Raw genomic sequence first — 20,615 nt, forward strand, 5'->3', positions numbered from 1 at the left:
AGTTCTGAGCAGCGCTTGTAACACTGTCTGAAGCTTATTTGCACCTGCTGCAGCTTCACTATTGCCCTGGTGTGGCCTAAGATCGCCCATGACATAGGCGGCCACCTCCCGGGGTCCGGCGGAACTTTTTTCCTTTTCCTTTCTGCATCTTGTCCCAAATTCGTTTGATCTGAAGACACGACCAGGTCCCTGAATGTGTGCAGGGGGACGCTATTGATTGAATCAAAATGGCGGCTTCACACAAAGCTGACTCAAGCGTTTTCTGGTGGTTTCATAGTTGAGAGGCACTTCATCTGCAGTGGGGCGCCGAGATCCGGATAGCACCGAGGTGATGTCTAGCAAGTTGCTGTACTTGTGTGGTCATCCTACAATGCTGAAACTCGGCGTGGGTCGCCCCATTAGCCTGTGAGATAGCTGTTCTTTGGATTTGGGCCTGGTCCACTAAAATGGCCCTGGGACACCTAAGAACTCGAACGCTCGATTTTTTTTTCCTTTCCTGTACATGCAAAAAAAGGTAAATGCCCGGTATGTTACACGCTTCATCTGCCACGATGAACTCTCCAGAGGAACCGAAAAAATATATAGTTGTGGTAACTATACCATGCATCGTCATATGGAGAGGTGGCACCAATTAATTATAGTGCTGCATAAAAGAGAGATTTGGAGGAGAACCCCTGACCTGCTAGTACATTCATCAAAGAAGTGGCACTGAGAGCTTCAGAGGCAAGGGAAACGGTCCCAAATATTTAGAAGAACTTTGGAAAGATTAAAATGACATGTTTAGATTGTGGTAAATTAATTTCATGTGGGCAGATGAGTGTTACTCTAATAAATACAGCATATGAACATCATCATAGTCGATGGTTGGTAGAGACATTTTGACTATATCCTGGACCTGCCCGTCCTCGCCCAAAATGGCGCCGGAATAAATGGGACTCGTAACTCCTTGTTGTGTACTGGTTGCAGAACCTTGAAATCACGAGATACGTATGCAGTTTTGAAGCACATGGCGGGCGGGGACGAGAATTGATTGAATATTTCGACATCCCTATTGATATTAATTTCTGATGTGTTATTGATTACTGTACTGTTGAAAGTTCGAATTAACGTCACCCATGGTACTTGCCCGCAAATGTATATCTAGATAATTTTATTGTAACTGGCCCTGTCGTATTTTAATTATAAAATGTACGTCCACCGATTCCGTAACTGTTAGACACCTTAGTTCTTGCAACCTAATGGCCCGCCCGTTACGTTCCTCTACAGTGTAAATGTCTACTCATCACATACGATTACAGTTTGCTCCGTGGCCGGCCCACGTGGTTATAGGCTCGTATTTGTATAATGAAATTTTCACAATAAAGGTTTTTAAAAGAAAACATGGTAGTAGTATATACATTGGTAAAGTTTGTAATAATAGTCACTGTTTTAGAATCATTAAAAGGCAAGTGAAATAAAGCAGACCAATTACATGAAGGGTAAAAGGTATAATACGAAGGAACGCAGTAAAGATAAATGGTCAAGGGCTGTTGTGTTTTCTATTCCTGCAACATAAAGTGATCGATAAGAATCTCATATTCAGGCGTATCGGCGACTAAGACAGCAGGTCGACCCTCTTTTGCTCAACGGCTCCATCATGGGACGAAGAAACGCTCTTTTTCTCGAAAAAAGAATATATTTTACTTGCAGGACAGTTGTAAAATTTCCGGGAAAGTACATTAGCCTGGAACATTATAACATATATTTAAGAAAAAATAATGTTCGGAAGTAATGAAAAGCGTAATTTTTAGGTCATATGAGCAAGCCTTTCATCATTACAATAAGAAAAGTAAAATGAACCAATGAAAAGTTTTATTAACAAGTCACATGACTTGTTATGCTTACGTTACGCGCTGCGCGCCCCGGATGACTTCCGGATGCGCTAACGCGGCGCGTCATATGACGCATTACGCGACAACGCAGGTCCAGAATATAGTCAAAATGTCTCCACCAACCAGCGGTCGGAACACAACCCCTTTCAGCAGGCTAAATAGTTCTGTTAAATGAGAACAGAAGGGACAGGCAACAAGAACCATCAGTGAAAGAGGGGAGGGCTAGTTCTTCTCTACCGGGTTACATTGGGGCGCTACCGGAACTGATCGAATTGGTAGTCTACAGTGTTTCTGGATGTTTCAGACTGAAGCTGGGGTTAGCATGAGAGCAGCATCATTTCGTAGCTCCGTCGTGGCCATTCCGCAACCAATCATGGCAGCCGCTCTTTATCGTTATTTTTGGCGGGGTGGGTGGCGGAGCCGAGCTGTTTTGCAGCCATCATTGTGTGGAGTTCAGTTCATCTCACTAGTTTTGTATTTGTCATGAGGGGTTGTTCCTAATGTTTCTATTTTAGCGAGGTCAAAAAGAGATCCCATTAGTGGCCTACTGATTTTGCTCGATTCCTTTTCTTTTTTTTTTACACGATTTTTCGTTATCTGCAAAGACTAAACAGAGTATTGCGACTCTGTGTTTGTTTGTAAATAGAGAATGAACCAAAGAGAACTAATTCTAAAACAGTAAATACTTGGATAACAATCAATCAAATGGAGAGAGAAGCAGGCACGACGGATTACAACGGGGGCAAAGGCCTGCGTTAACTACCTTTCACTATCTGCAAAGAGAGAGTACTCCTAATAGAAATGAGGGGGGGGGGGCACCATTCAAAGCAGATCAGTGTGCATAAACACGAAAATGTTTTCACTTACCACGTACTTGACATTCGACAGCTTATGATATTTGCTATTAAAAAACCATTGAAATTCACTGAAAAAACCATAGGTTATAGACCATATATAGTTAGGAATTAGCATTTACAAAACCTTGAAAATTCACTGAAAAAACCATAGGTTATAGACCATATATAGTTAGGAATTAGCATTTAAAAAACCTTATTTTACTCACACAAAACCATTGAAATTCCATATATAGTTAGTTGCACTAACTATATATCGCGCACCTGCAATCCACTGCTGATCATGTCACATATTACATCATTCATGACATGGTCAGTGACATCACTGATGACATCACTGATGACATCTCAAATGACATCACTGATGACATCACTGATGACAACATCCAGTGACTGTATGTTTCTGTAAAGTTAAAATATATCTTACATATTGAAGAATGAGTGGATGTATAAGTGTCTGGATGAAGGATTTAGTAGGTGCGTGACTGACTGTATGAGTGAGTGATTAAATGTGTCTCACTGAATGCATGGGTTAGTGACTAAACTGTCTTAATTTGTGCATCATTATGTCTGTTGTTCTGTAAACTGCTGCATGTGTTGATCATTAGCTATACGAGAGGCTATATGTGTTATTAATTGCTTGCCCAAGTATTTCTATGGGAGATTGAGTTTGTGTGGGGGTGGCTGGAAGGTGTGTGACTCTATGCATAGATGTGTGAACAGTTTATTCACTAGGTGTATGAGTTCAAGAGTGCATGTGGAAACAGCTACATGGGCAGTTGACTGTGTGCATGAGTGTATTGATGAGTGAATGGATATCTCAATGCTACATGTCATAGTAAGTACATATGTAAAACACAGTACATGTGAGAGTTGGCATATATAAATAACTGTGCATGAGAGCCACCGAATGAGTGAGTGGTTGTATCGATCATTGTGAACTTGTATCAGGGATTGTATAAGAGAGTAAATATGTGTTAGTATATGTTTCAATAAGTAAGGTGTGTTTAACTGTATAGTTGAAGAAATGGAGATGAGATTGTTTCTTTGCATGACTGACTGGGTGTGTGAGTAACTCCATGGATGAGTGGAAGTGTGTGAGTGTCTGTATACACTGAGTGTATCTAAGGTTATATTAGAGTCTGAAGAGGTTTATCGTATTAGCACAAGAATGATGTCAAATGAGATGTCATCAGTGATGTCATCAGTGATGTCATTTGAGATGTCATCAGTGATGTCATCAGTGATGTCACTGACCATGTCATGAATGATGTAATATGTGACATGATCAGCAGTGGATTGCAGGTGCGCGATATATAGTTAGTGCAACTAACTATATATGGAATTTCAATGGTTTTGTGTGAGTAAAATAAGGTTTTTTAAATGCTAATTCCTAACTATATATGGTCTATAACCTATGGTTTTTTCAGTGAATTTTCAAGGTTTTGTAAATGCTAATTCCTAACTATATATGGTCTATAACCTATGGTTTTTTCAGTGAATATATATATATATAGCTTGCTTAGTCTCCACAACGGCCCCCTACAGTGCTAGAGATGCCTGGTTGAACCCTGGGGATGCCCAGGAGTGGACATTTCACGGGGAAAAACCAGGAAGGGTTCACTAGCGGTATGAGTACAGCGCCAGGACACTCAGGAGTATCAGTGCGCTTTACAAGTACGGCTACATTTACTTTACAAGTACGGCTACATATATATATATATATATATATATATATATATATATATATTCACTGAAAAAACCATAGGTTATAGACCATATATAGTTAGGAACTAGCATTTAAAAAACCTTATTTTACTCACACAAAACCATTGAAATTCCATATATAGTTAGTTGCACTAACTATATATCGCGCACCCGCAATCCACTGCTGATCATGTCACATATTACATCATTCATGACATGGTCAGTGACATCACTGATGACATCACTGATGACATCTCAAATGACATCACTGATGAGATCACTGATGACATCATCCAGTGACTGTGTGTTTCTGTAAAGTTTAAATATGTTTTACATATTGAAGAATGAGTAGATGTATAAGTGTCTGGACGAAGGATTTAGTAGGTGCATGACTGAATGTATGAGTGAGTGATTAAATGTGTCTCACTGAGTGCATGGGTTAGTGACTAAACTGTCTTAATTTGTGCATCATTATGTCTGTTGTTCTGTAAACTGCTGCATGTGTTGATCAGTAGCTATATGATTAACTATATGGGTTATTGATTGATTGTCCAAGTATTTGTATAGGAGACTGAGTGTGTGTGTGGCTGGCTGGGAGGTGTGTGACTCTGTGCAGATCAATGTGTACTTGTATCAATGATTGTATAAGAAAGTAAGTATGTGTTAGTATATGTTTGAAAATGTAAGGTGCTCTATGTTTAACTGTATAGACAAGAAAATGGAAGTGTGATTGATTCTTTACAGGACTGACTAGGTGTGTGAGTAACTCCATGGATGAGTGGCAGAGTGTAAGTGTCTGTATAGGTGTATGAGTGCATATGATAGTGTTGTAAAGATGAGTGATTGTATGTATGAATGATTGTATGGGTGAATGAGTGAATGTGTGTGTAGACGTAGGAATCAGTGAGTACGTATGTAGTAACTAGTATTGGTGTGTCAATGGTTTCAAAAATTATACTCTGTATTTAACACTGGGTGAAACAGAGGTTATATTAAAACGTGAGGAGATGCATTGTATTGTCACATGAATGATATCATCAGTGATGTGGTCATTGATGTCAAATGAGATGTCATCAGTGATGTCATCAGTGATGTCACTGACCATGTCATGAATGATGTAATATGTGACATGATCAGCAGTGGATTGTGGGTGCGCGATATATAGTTAGTGCAACTAACTATATATGGAATTTCAATGGTTTTGTGTGAGTAAAATAAGGTTTTTTAAATGCTAGTTCCTAACTATATATGGTCTATAACCTATGGTTTTTTCAGTGAATTTTCAAGGTTTTGTAAATGCTAATTCCTAACTATATATGGTCTATAACCTATGGTTTTTTCAGTGAATTTCATTGGTTTTTTAACAGCTAATATCTGTAGCTGTAAAATGTATTCTTCTTTAAATCCAAAAATATATTTTATATGTTTATGAATAATTTTTTTTTTTAAATATTTTTTTTTCTTCGTTCCCGCTTCGCGAATCGGGAAGCTTCCCGTTAGCTGACCTTGATGCCGCGAAATAGACCGCGAGCCGGTAAACGTTTCTTTACCGCAACTGCCGCGTTAGAAAACAACATCGTGACGCCTCCCGTCCGCATGACGTTTCGCGTTGTCGCGTGATACGTCATATGACGTGCTACGTTAGCGAACTCGTACGCTTACCGAGTCGCAAAGCACAGGTTTCTGGAAGCAAACCGGGAGGCCCTGCAAAGCGCGTAACGTAAACACAGCAGGTCATGTGACTTGGTAATAACACTTTTCATTGGTTCATTTCACTTTCGGTTTCCTAATGATGTAAGACTAGGTCATATGATCTAAAATGAACACTTTTCATTGGTTGAGAACTATTTTTTTTCCCAAATGGTGAAAATCCCTCCTTCTTTCCTCACTCTGACTTTCATCATTGTGAGAGAAAGACCCTTTGTTACCAGTGAGCAATGGCTTCTTTACTAGCTTCAGCTGGTGCTTCCCCACCACCTCCACCACATCCAAGGAAGAGTGGACCACCTGCTAAAGTTATAATTCAGCAAGAAGAGGAAGAAGAGGAACAGGACGACCTAGATAATCTCCCTATTATGGCCAGAAGATCTGTTGTACCGGAAGTAACGGGACCAGAGGGCAGGGAGATGGTGCCAAATATACAAACGAGATTTCGTGAAGTAAAACAAGTCTGCGTACATTGCAGTGGAATCATTTGCTACGCATAAAGTAGCATCACTCTGATCAACAGAGCTATTAACAATCATGCTCATGTTTGTCCGAAACTCCCCAAACAATAAATTCTTTTTTTTGTTTTCTTCCTCCTGTTGAGCCCTTTACAATGAATCGTTTTCGTTGCCCCCTCCGAAAAAAAAACAAAAAAAATATAAAACTGTTCAGAAAAATTCAAAAAAAGTAAAAAAATGTTCAGAAAAATAATAAAAAAAATATAAAACAACAAAAACAATTTAAAAAAAAGTTCTTTTCAGAACTACCTCCCCGTTATAAAAAAATTGGTACAATATTTGCAACTGTGCCAACCTCTATTTCTCTTAGTTCGCTTCCCAGTTCGCTCCCCGGTACGCGAACCGGAAGCGAACCAAAAAAATTTTTTTAAAAAAAAGAACAGTAAGTATAAGGGAAGGAAACAGACAGTTATGTTAAAAGAAAGACAGCTATAGGGGAGTAAACTAGAGATACTATTACCCGTAATCCACTGCTGATGATGTCACATATTACATCATTCATGACATGCTCAGTGACATCATCAGCAGAGGATTGCGGGTAACAGTATCCCTAGTTTATTCCCTATAGCTGTGTTTCTTTTAACATAACTGTCTGTTTCCTTCCCTTATACTTACTGTTCTTTTAAAAAAAAAATTTTTAGATCTGTCAGAAACAGTGAAAGTAATGAAATATAAAAGACTACGTAGAATATGAGCACTGTATGCAACAACTTTGACACTGACAGAAGCCTCACCTTCTCCATGCCTCCTACACAGTTCTACATGTACATCATAAATGCAAACAGAACAGAATTAATTATACATGTTAAATGGTTTATTTTTGCTGTTCTCAGAATGTATCAAATTTCACTAAAACAGTGACTTGAAGGTATTCATCATATAACAGCGGGGAAAAAAAACCACAATCAAAATGATTGTGTTTAAAAAACCCATACATTACAAATCAGAATTCAGAACTCCTTAAAGTTAACTTACTTTCCATGACGGCCAAGGATGTCCTATGAACAGCTTACACTCTGTTGTGCTGTTATTACTTTCAACCCGCCACTTTCTGAAAGAAAACCTCCATCGTTTTAAAAAACATGTTACATACAATAAATGACTTCTCGCTCTCTACCACACGATTCCACAAGGCCAAATCGTGTCAGAGCCATGTATAACTCTTGGATTTCTTGTAAGCCAATCCCGTCTTTTCGCATTTCCGCAACTTTCAGAATTAAAATGTTGAAGATCATTTACACAATCCTGGACTAGTAATATCTTCCCCTTCTTGCTCAATCATGTTCTACATTTCCTATCACACTGATACTGCTTACTATGAAGCAGACTTACACTACCTTTATGACTAGTACAATTATTTAATTCTCTACATCACTTTTAATCACAAAGCAATGTAAAACAGTAGACAGCATTGCAGACTTACATTCCCTCTACTCCATGTTTTGATTCGCTGCTTCAATTAGCTTATAAAAAGAAATAGTTTTTCTGAACTCATTCAAAGTGCACGTATTTCTCAATAACGTCCAGTGTTATGGTAAAAAGTTATGTCTCTGTACTACACTTATCGTCAAGGCCAAATAGTGTAGGAGCCATGAGAACTTCTTGAAATTCCTCAGAGCACATCCCGAGATTCTTTCCCTAAAATTTTGGTTTTAAAAACACCAGGTAAGAGTTTTTAAGGTCATATGGCAATTTTTTTTTGAAAATTAAAACAGAATCATTGCAGAATGACCAGCCATTTCTACACTTTAAATAAGCTGTATAATGTCCTGATGTTATTGAAGGACCATCATGATATATAATTGCTACAGTTACAAAAGTCCTTCCTGATATTGACAACTGTGAAGCCACAAACTTTTTAATTAAAGTTGTCAATTTTGTTCCATCAGGCCTACATCGTTGGAACATTAAAATGACATACTGGCCATATGTTCGTATAAATAATGTGGACATCATTTCAGATTTACATTGGCTACACTCCATGTTGTGATCAGCTGCTTTTACTAGCTTATTAAAAGAGACTGATTTACTGTCTGGCAAAGTTAAATATATAAATCTTTCTGAGTCTACACTAGTAGTAGCTGATACCCTACAGTTCTCGCAGTCATGCTGCCATTGATAAGAAAGCCCAAACAGGTGATCTACATCTACACCTTCATCATGCAATACATCAAGCATATACATTAAAAACTCCTGACAATCTTGCTGACTATTTTGAGAGAATTGTGTTTGGCCTGAACATCTGTCTAACAGATTTCGAATTTCAGACACACTTTCTATGTTTGTTCTATCAGTGCTACATTTCTCTAACACAGAATTTAACAAACTGCAAAATCTTTGATCCGAATTGACCACAATCTGTTCTTTTAAAGTTTCTAGAGAAAAGACAACATTAACCACTACATTAGCATAGCAGTTGACACCAGAACTGTTTTCAAATTGAAAACCAACAACATCTTCAACAGAATCCTTTTTGTTTCTGCTTATAATTTCAGGTTCATCAACTTTTCGTCTTTTTGCTACAACCTCCCCAGTATTGGTCACATTTCTTCGTTTCCGGCCTACCACACGTTTCTCAAACAAAGGATACTGAGGCAAATGTGGCGCATACTCTCTTCTCAACCTATTGTATTCCTTAACACAATCTAGATCCGCACAAATGTTTGTGACATCACACTCAATCAAGTACAATCCCGATAAAGTCCTAACTCGTGACAATGCCACATATGCCATACCCTCCTTGAACACAGAACTGCCAATATTCACCAATGCACAGTCTACACTTAAACCTTGCGATTTATGGATTGTCACCGCATATGCCAAGCAAACAGGAAACTGCTTACGACGAACATATAAGTCTTTTACAAGCAAAAATCTAGCAGAACAACGAGCAATTAGCTGTACTTCCTCAATGCCATCAAATTTAATTTTTAAAAATTCAATTCCATCTCTATTTCTGTATTTCACAAAATCAACAACATTACCCATTGATCCATTTACCAGACCTCTTTCAACATGTAAATTCCTTCTTAAAATTATACGGCAGTTCAAGCACACATTCAGAGTCTTTTCAAAACCCGCAGTTTTAGATATACTCTTCTCTAATGAATCCAATTTTGTTTTCAGATTCTCAGACAAAATAATTGTTGATCCCATATGCTCTACTCTGTCAATAGCTTCCAATTTCACAATCTCTTGCTTTTCTAAATGCAACATTTTGTTGTTGAATTTGGCACATTCTGCAAGAGTTGGCATCAAACATATTCCAGATTTTTTCTCAGTAACTTTCTGAAAAATATTCTCAGGCACAACATCTTCGTCTGGATATAAATTTGTCAGTAATCGTGCATGTAAAGCTTCTTTCCCATGCTCGGTCACTTTTCCAATTCTAACATCTTGTAGAATAGTCTTGTAAACTTCATCCTTTGCCTGACGCATATTTTCATGCAGTTCAGCATAATTGAAGTTTAACCATATATTGACGTTGCCAATACTCCCTAAGCACTTCCTGGTATCTTCATGCGTGAGCATTTTGAACACAGGTTGCCCTTTCACTGGTGTCAGCTGCAGAAGATCTCCAAAAACAATGATGTGTTTGCCACCAAATAACACATCATACTCTGTTTTGAGAACTTCTTGCATTCTCAAATGCACAAAGGCAAGCATGACATTGGAAACCATGCTTACTTCGTCAATGATAAGAAGTTTCATTTTCCTCAAGACTCTTGAAACTTCAAAACAAGCATCTCCAGATAGCTTGTGATATTCTAATTTGTTGTCATGCTCCACTGGCAGCATCAGTAAACGATGTAAAGTAATCCCTTTAATGTTATGTGCTGCCAGTCCAGTTGGAGCGGTGACAACACAAGACAGCGATGACTCTGTCCTTTCCTGCAAATAACATGAAATTGCTTTAATAAGGAAACTTTTTCCAGTTCCCGCTTCTCCACTCACGTACAGTCGGACAGGCTTCAACGACGTACATGAGCACTCTTTCTTGTCATGACTTAATCCATGATCAATTTGCATGGTAAGTTCGTCATATATTTTCCTCTGCTCAACGTTGAGTTGTCTTTCCAACTCTTCTAAGTTAACCGCATCCTCCTGAGCATGTGCCATGGCTCTTTCCACTTCATTCATAGCAGTGGCAGCTTCATTTTCGATAAGAGGTCCTCCTAGTGGATCCTGACTCAATGAAGCAGAACTCTGACTGTCCTGAGAACTGTCTCTGGCAATCTCGGCTGCAATCGTTGCTTCCTGCTCAATTTCCACATTCAACATTTCTACATATTTGGGAAAAGCAGGACATTCTATGGTCTCCTTGGCAGCATTGAAAGAGTCTTCGTAACAGAGGAAATCTCCAAGCAGTTCCTCTTCTGCACGCCAAGGCTTAAAAAGTTGCAAAAGTGCTAAATAGAAAAACTCCTTTTTTTCAGGAGATTCGCCACTCAATTTTCGATGGTTTATCAAGTGGCATTTTCTTTGCTTGACCAGACATCCCTCACTTCCTATTACAGCATACACTCCTTTCTCAGTATCTTCTTTGATGTTCCTCTTGAATATGTAATTTTGCAGAACCTCATACAGACAAACATTCTCGAGGTGACTGCTTCGATTTGGATAATATGTATCCAACATGTTGCTCTTCAAAATGTCGGTACTGTTTGGCTCCTTTTCCGCCAAATACTCAATTTCCCGCACAGGTTTCAGAACTCGATTACGCGTTGCAGCAAGACCAACACTCGCCCAAACGATACTCCTGGACTTGGCATAGAGACTTGCTGAAGACAACCGGTCAGAACATTCGTAAGCTCCGATTTCTCGATGCGACAACATCTTCAGACTGAAACTGTACAACTTCTTGCTGAGGCTCTTTTCATGGGAAATGTCCTCCCACATATCCTTCAATTCTGTCTTCTCTTTTTTGGTGATGTAAGATGTCACATACCTAGCCACAGCCATACAGTTATCAGCCACAAACTGTATATCCATGTTAGCATTCCACATGGACAAAATCACCGGGTTGTAGTCGTTGATGTACTTAGACTCTTCGTTCCTCTTCAAATTGTATGTGTTTTTAGGTGATTTCTTCATCACATTATGTCGCAGCGAAGACATCAAACTGTTCACTCTTCCTTTAGAAATCACCGATCGTGGAAAGCCGAAACGACATTTGGTGTAGAACTTGTCTTTGTTCCGGAATTTACGACGACAGTACTTTCCACATCGATGGCTTTGGAAACGTAGAACTTTTTCTCTTAGGCTTTTTTTCTCCTTTGCGTTTGGAACAGCACACGTAGAATACTGTTCTATGAAACTCATCACTGAGTCGTCTGCATCCGTTCCAAATTTAGGTGCATCCTTGATCCACAGCAACATATGTATATGAGGAGCACCTCTTGCTTGGTACTCCTTCCTCCAGAAGAAATCCAACACCTCTCCAAGAGGTGGATTCTTCTTATTCATGATGAAAGACATCATACCTTCAAATCTATGATTGAAGTACCTACATACATTGACTGGATCCAAAGAGCACAGTTCTCCGGGTGTCTTGAATTCGATGTTTTCTACGTTAGCATTTGCCTCTCGTAGAAATTCAAGTAAGTCTTCCCAGCCATACTCAGCACAGCTCAAAGTGAGGAACCATGTGGGAGTTCCTAAGTTCCTCAGCATACATTTTAAATCACCATGACGACGGTACCAGTACTCATTAGTACCACGCTGACACGCCATGAGATTAATCAGGTGAGAATCCAAAATACTGTCTTGGACATTGACTTTATCCATAAAGTCACTTGCCGAGATGTTTTGCATGTGTATACCACTTTTCAAGATGTGGTTCACTGCATATGACAGTCCAGACAGATCGCTTTCAAACAGGAGATGAAACAAATAAGGAATGCATTGTCGAAACCTAGGATCTCCTGCATACAATCGCAAAGTCCGGTATTCAGAAGCAGGAATTTGATGAGGTCGCTCATCATATCTTCCTCCCTGACCTGTTGGAAAAAGCTGTGGGAAACACCGAGCTTCCAAACTTTCCTCCCAAACACTAATGGGACTCCCTTTCGCTTGTTTCATTTGAAACAACTCAATAGCATTCCCCATGACTTCCTTGGAATGCAAAGGATGAACACTATAATGTTCATATATTTCTTCACTAGTAGAGGGTTCTACTTTCTCAATTTGACCACCACACAAATCGCTATCCTCTTCCTCACTTACTTCCTCTTCTGCAACATATACATTTTTATAGTATTTATTATATTTTTTCAAATACAATGTTGCCTTTTTGACTTTCCTAACATCTACTAAATCTTGCCATATTTTCTTATTCTTTGTCGGAACCCCATTAACTAAGATAACCAGAGGTTCCTCTTCCACTTTTTCTACTCCAATTGTGTTAATGTTTTTCTTCAAATCTAGAGGCAAATAAACAACTCTTCCCTTTAATCCTCTCTGTAAATCTGATGGAGGCAATTTCCCTGTCTTTGGCTCCATTCTTACAATAGCCTGAAAGGGATGGATACTTTGAATCAAAATAGATTCATAAGTATTTAAATCCTTCAATTCAGAAGGAATTTCAACCAATTCCAGATTATTATGAACTGCTCTAGCAGGCATCTGGTTTTGATTTAATTTGTTACAACAATAAGTACACACACGTTGATCCAATCCCAAATCAAAACAATTTTCTACCATCAAGTATGTTGTAAAATCCTTCCATTCACTATTATTTTCCCTTTCACTTTTTCCATATAAATCCACTAACTTAGTCTGATTCTTATAATAAGTGCGTCGACAACACACACAAGTGAAATTTGGCCTCTCACTTGATTTCACCTCAAACGTCGCAATTTCCCTCTGGAAATTATCTGTACTGGAAACCTGTACACTATCTTCCACATTACTCTCTTCTTCTTGGTCAATTTCAACATTCTCCTCTTTACTTCCAAAGTAACAAAACTCAATTTCTTCACATATATTCTTCACATCTATTTCAGAACCATGCAAAAGAGCAGCGCATAATTGTTTAAGCATAATTGCTGGACTCTTAGCATAATACAACATTCTAACTAATTTCCTCACTTTATTATGATGCACTGCTAGCATCCTGAAATGATGAAAAACACTCTGGCATACTCTCCTGGAAAGACAAGCCAGTGAATGACCATGCAAACCTATCACTTCTCTCACTCTGCAAGGATCTAATTCTTGCAACAACTTCATTTTCTGCTTCAAACTTTTCTTACTAAATGACCGTATAAAATCACAAAGCAAATTGATGGAATCCTGTCGTACACTGCAAATACTACTACACTTCCAGGTGTACACAGGACCCTTAGGACGTCTCCCTAAAACCTCATTACCTAACACCTCTTCTATCTCTGTTCTCACAAGTTTTTCTTTTTCAACTGGACAACCATCTTTCACTTCATAAGCTCGACCACTGGTGTCAACTGCATGCACCAAATCATTATCCTGGAAATAACTCTCCTCATTAAAAAATGCCTCAGAGCTTGAACTATGCATCCATTCTCCAGAAAAAACTTCACAAAAATTACTACGATTAACTATTCTCTTCCATCTACTATTTCTTTTGAAATCATAAATTACCTTGTTTAGCTTCCTAATTCTATTGATTGTCAAAATAAATAACTTACGTTTAATTTCAAATGCCTGATCAATAACTTTCTCAACTATTTTTTTTCTCTTATAAAAAACCACTTTCTGCTGACCTTTCTTAATATTTTTTAACAAATTCCCAATTATCCTGTTGCGGAACATTCGTTTACGAATATCCCTAAACTGTTGTTTCCTTCTACTTTCATGCATAGAGTTATCTCTTACTCTAGCAGTAACATTTCTCATTGGCCTTTCCTTACCATTTGAATTCATTCTCCTTTTCTGGAGTGAAACATTTTCTGTAGTAATATTTTTTTTACTACACATATTTCTTATGACTGTTTTTCGACTCTTACCCGGTGCTTTCTTGGTGACTTGACAAATCTTTTTGTTAGAGGACTGCTGCAATATTCCATGCTCCTGCTGTCTTTGACGTTTTCCAGCCTTTCTTACTCTTTCTTTGCTAGGCATCCTAAAATCTTGAAATAATCTGCAGTTGAATCTGTGGTAAAATATAATAAAAAATGTTATTAACCACTATTACCCAACAGTAAATTAATAACAGTCATCAAAAACTCAGAGCACTTTACATGAGCACCAGTTGGCAAGATGGCTGCCGTGTGGAAGGCTGTGTGAGCAGCTCGCTCCCTGGCTCCAGGCGTCCGGGAGGAAGGGAAAGAGCAGAGATCCGTTTTTTTATGAGGAAAATTATCTGACTTGCAGCGTTTCTGAGTTACATGGTTTGAGCGGCTTTGTGCGGCTGCATTCAGCTGTACTCGATCACCTACCTGGCATTGGCGTTTCTCCTGTTGCTGGACATTTCAAGACGGAGGCCGCCTGAGGCGTCGCCTGTTTCCGGTTGTTTATCTGGGTCGGTGCTCCACAACCAGGCGGCTTCTGCGGTTTGGAGAAAGGCAGGCGAAAGCATTGTGGTGAAGTCTGTTCGGAAGCCGTCAGCGTTTTGCATGTTAAACGCGATACGTGATACAAAGTATCCTTCGAAAGAAAACACGAATGTTGCTGAATTTTTATGAGCTTAGACGGCGGTCCCCGCTGTGGCGTGCTACACTCTGCCTATTCTGGGCGCAGAACGGTGTCTTTCCTGGCAGAAGTGGAGGTGGAGGCGGTACACGGAAGGGGAAGAAAAAGACACCGTTACCCTCGTCGGTCAGCACCCGTAGTAACAAGAAAAACGACGCGGGTCGAACAGAGAGAAACGCGGATCCGGGTCTGGGCGTCGTGGGACCTGCTATGGCTGAGGCTCCGGAGTCTGCGAGTTTAACCCCTGCTAACAACGCAACTAAACAGGGTAAGAACTCCGGTAAACTTCAAGCTAAACCTAATGAGACCGCGAGTGTTAAGGACGCTATGCTACAGACTTTGCCAGCCCTGTTTGAGAAGCAAGCGGCCAGAAAAAAAATAATAATCGATAATAATGCGCAAAGTATTGATGTGATGGCAATGGCAATACAGTATGAGCAATCTACTATCACAGCGGTAACTGATAATGATCCGTTAAATAATTCTCCAAATTTGCCGCCGGCTAATCCCTTAAAGAAGGGTACTATGGGAGATGTAGTCCTTGGTGCTGCTGGTATCATTCGTTCCTGCTCGCTGCCCACGCTATCGGTATTAGTATCAGCAGAAAGTGAGCAGCCGAAGATAGTGGTAGACTCGGTACTGCATACTAATCTGGAGGCCTCGGAGAAGTTTTTTTCTCTGTCAGAACTATCCTCGGATGAGGCGACAGGAGTCCACAAAGATTGGGCTGAGATCAGCTGTGAGAGCCTATCTTCAGACGGTGAATTTAGCGTGAGTCCTGATGCTAACACAGCTACTACCATTAAAAAAAAACTTTGGAAAAAACGGTCATTACGTGTGGGTAGTAAGGAAGTCGCTGCTAACCCACATAAAGGGGTGAATATACTATCTTCAAGTTTGTCTCCTAGTTTGGGACCCGCTTCTACCACTGATGCCACGGATTTTGTGGGAACTATATCAGATCCTGTTTCTGTTTCTGTTTCTGGTTCGGTTACTATACAGGACAGTAGTGAAGGCCCTGAGGAGATAACTTTGAAGATGATTTATGACACCATGATGAACCACAGGGCCGAAAGCAAGGCCGAAAATTTACGCACGCAGGTGACCTGTGCCAAGGTCAAAAATTCAGTTCGCCGTGCCATCAAGATGTGCTCTGAGACCACCGATAGAGTTGTGGAAGCGGAGACCAGAATAGCAGTTTTGGAGGAAGAAAGTATGGCACAGAGACAGGAAGTTGGTGATTTTATGGCCTTAAAAGAAGATCTGTCCGATAAGATTGCTAATTTGGAGAATCAGGCCCGTAGAAGCAATCTACGCTTTCTGGGAATCCCTGAAAACAAAGAAGGATCTGATCCACGGCGGTTTATTGTCAGTTTATTGAAGGATGCTTTTCCTGATATGGTAGAGTGGGACTGGGTTCGAGAAGTACAACGTGCGCACAGGTTCCCCTTCACTGTGCGGAGTCCACGTCAAGGCCAAGCAAATTATCCTAGGGCTATTCTGGTCTCATTTAATAATTTTCTTGCTCGTGAAGCTATTTTTGCGTTAGCGAGACCAGACAAGAAAGCGGATGGACTTGGCTGCCAGTTCTTTGTTCGACCGGATTATTGCCAGGCTACAGTGGCTCAACGTTGGAGGCTGAGACAATTGATTCCCGATTTTCAAAAGAAGGAAGTTGGCGTATTTCTTCAAGGTCCTGCTAAGTTAAAGACCGTGTTCAAAGGCACAGTCAAATACTTTATTTCAGAGATCAAAGCCAAAGAATATTTGGATTCTATCTGAACTACAATTTGATATGGTCTATAAGGGTTAAAAGGGCTGTTTGCTTAAGTAATCTTGTTGAAGCTGTGTTTTTCTTCTTTTCTTTTCTTTTTCCCTTTTTTTTGTTTTTTATGAGTAATTAGCCTCCTTTTTTTTTTTTTTTTTTTTTTTTTTTCCTTTTTTTTCCTCTTTTTATCTCTCTAATTTTCCCTCTAACTTTTCCCTCTTCATCTAATTGTTTTTCTCTTTTCCCTCTCTCTGTTTGGACGCTATGGCCCAGGGACACGGCACCCATTCGTTTTAGGAACTGACAGTTCCTATGCCTCCTATAATGGGGAGGGTGGGGGGAGGGGTTCTGGGGAAATGGGTGGGGGTGGGAATGGGTAAGGGTTGGTGGTGGGGGTGTAAAGCAGAGGTATTCGTTGCAAGGATGTTAATTCTGTATTTTAGTTGGTATTTAAGCTGTAGTAGCGAGGACTTTTTATTGCTGAGGTTTGCTAATCTTTTTTTTCTCTTTATTTCAATATGGAGGGAAAGATGATTAAGGTGAAAATATGTACAATTAATATCAATGGGCTTAATGACTTTAAAAAGATTGCCGCGTTTCGTTCTTTGATTCAGGCATTGTCTATCGACTTATTATGTATACAAGAAACTCATGTTGCCTGGGATAAACGTTCATTGTTGGATAAGTTGGGTCTGGATGTACTACTTGTCTCTAAGCAGATGGGTATAAAAAGAGGCATAGCTATTTGTATGCGAAAGGGAGTTGCGAGGTGCCTGAAAACTCTAGCTGATAAATGGGGCAGATGGGGACTTGTTGAATTAATTATTGGTGGTTCTAAATTTACTCTATGTTGTATGTATGGGCCGAATTTAGATGATGCGGAAGTTTTTAATACCATTAATGCAGAACTAGCTACTTGGGCGCAACCTATGATAATATGTGGGGATTTAAACATTCATCTGCCGGCCGACTGGAATATTAATTCAGGAAGGAGGTATACCGGTCATAAACCCAGAACCTATTATGCCCTTCGCGAGTTGGTTTTGAATAACGGATTAATGGATGTGTGGCATAAAAGGTACTCTAAAGATCTTGGTTATACCTTTTATTCCTATCCACATCGTAAGTTTGCCCGATTAGATTATTTTTTTACGTCTTCGCAGTTTTTGGAGACAATTAGTCTTGAAATTCTTCCCCAAGTCATGTCAGACCATAATCCCATAATTGCTGAGATTGAGGTTTCTACAGAATCTCCGAACTCAAGTAGATCTTGGTCATTTCAGAGAAACCTGTTACTAGATGAGGATTATTTACATTTTATGGCGACTATTATTAATGACTATTTTTTTACAAATAACGACTCAGCCTCCCCACCAGTGGTGTGGGACGCTTTCAAATCAATAATACGCGGAGAGACAATTAGTTTCGCAAACTTCAAGAGAAAAAAAACACAAACAGAATTTAAGGAGAGATTGATTAAGATCAGGTCAGCTGAGATGGATTTAATGACGGCGTGTAAAGATAATGTTGGTATAGAAGAGGCACAACTACGTCTAGTAATTGAACGCTCTGGTCTACGGACCCATATTGCCGATAAAGTAGCATCAGACTTTAAGCTTTTCAAAACCGAACGTTATGAATATAGCGAGCGTACAGGTAAAATTTTAGCACAGCGTCTACGACAGAAATCTTCTATTAATGAAATTAAGGGCATTAATGATATTAACGGTGATTATCATGAATGTAGGGAAGGAATTTTAGAGTCATTCTTGGGGTTCTATAAAACATTGTATAATGATCTAAACAATGAAGTAGACAAGACTCTGAATCCCGTAGATTATTTTCACGGCACTAATCAATTAGTATTGGGAAGTGAAGAGATTGATTCACTTGGATGTCTAATAAGTTGGGATGAGATTGAGCAAGCTATTCTGAGCCTTGCTGCAGGCAAAGCTATGGGATCTGATCAGATACCTCTCGAATTCTATCGCACATTTCGACACATGCTGAAGCCAGAATTGGTAAAGATCTTTAATTCTGCATTTTTAGGGAAACCACCTGATTCCTGGTCCACCGCTATTATAGTGGTGTTTGTGAAGAAGAATAAGGATCCGAAAGAATTAGGTTCATATCGACCTATATCTCTTATTACGGCTGATAGTAAGATCTATTCTAAAATTCTTGCAAACAGACTCAACCAGGTAATGTCTAGTCTAGTCTCTAACATCCAACATGGTTTCATTAGAGGTAGAGATACTACTGACCATGTGAGACGTGTTATCACACTTTTAGATTGGGCTCAGGCAAAGGAATCCCCAGTCGGGGTGATCTTACTCGATGCTGAAAAAGCGTTTGATAGAGTAGACTGGGGATTCCTTTGGACTGTGTTAGAAGGGAAGGGGTTTCCCTTACAATTTATTCAGGCGGTACGGTCATTGTACTCTGGTCCTAAGGGTATTATAAGATTGGGCACTGACTATTCAAGACCTTTTCCAATTACGAGAGGGACGAGACAAGGATGCCCCTGTTCCCCGCTTTTATTTGCATTATATTTGGAACCTTATTTAAGTAGACTTATTTTGGAACCGAATATTCCACCAGTTCATCTTTTTGGAGTAGACCATAAAGTTCTAGCGTACGCGGATGACGTCGCAATTGTTACCTCTGACGTCTCCTCTGCGCTACCCACAATAATCAATTTGGCCGACGAGTTTGGAAAGGTTTCCGGCTATAAGTTGAACATTACTAAAACCCAGATTATTCATTCGGAGACGGGTAAGCCCACTGATATTCCATTAAATACTACTGGTTCTTATCTTGGTGTTACTTTATCCTCCAAGGTTGAGGATATCGTTGCATTAAATGTAGACCCCTTGCTCATATCCTCTAATAGATCGTTAGAAAGATTCAATAATCTACATCTGTCATTATATGGTCGTACTAACGTTATTAAGATGATGATCTTCCCAAAATTTTTGTATTTTTTTCGTACCATCCCTCTATTTTTTCCAATGTCTCTCTTCAATAGAATAGATAGAATGGTGTCTAGGTTTTTATGGGGATATCATCGTGCTAGAAGATCTCTAAAATGGTGTACTCTCCCACTAGAGTTTGCTGGTTTGGGGCTCCCGAATTTTAGAATGTATTACTGGGCTATTGCTTTGAAAACTTTTCGGGTGTTGCTTTTTCATGATTATGTTCTAGATCCAGCCATGACACCCTCTATTTTTGAAATGCTTCTAGGTACTGATGCACGGCAATGTTTGGTGAAAGTTATTGAACCTAGCTATTATAAAAAAACAAAGTTCAAGGTAGTCCTTGCGGCAGGCTTAATATGGAGGCAAATGAACAAAATTCTATGTTTAGTCCCAAAATTGAATTATTATACACCTTTGTTTGATAATAAGTCATTACCTGTAATCTTTCAAGATATGGTAATTTATCGGTGGTACTTGAGACAGATCCATTCACTCGGCCAATTGTACCAAAATGGGTCCCTTCTGTCCTTTTCTAAATTACAAGA

This window comes from Lissotriton helveticus, chromosome 6, assembly GCF_964261635.1.
Source record: "Lissotriton helveticus chromosome 6, aLisHel1.1, whole genome shotgun sequence".
NCBI classification, from domain to species: domain Eukaryota; kingdom Metazoa; phylum Chordata; class Amphibia; order Caudata; family Salamandridae; genus Lissotriton; species Lissotriton helveticus.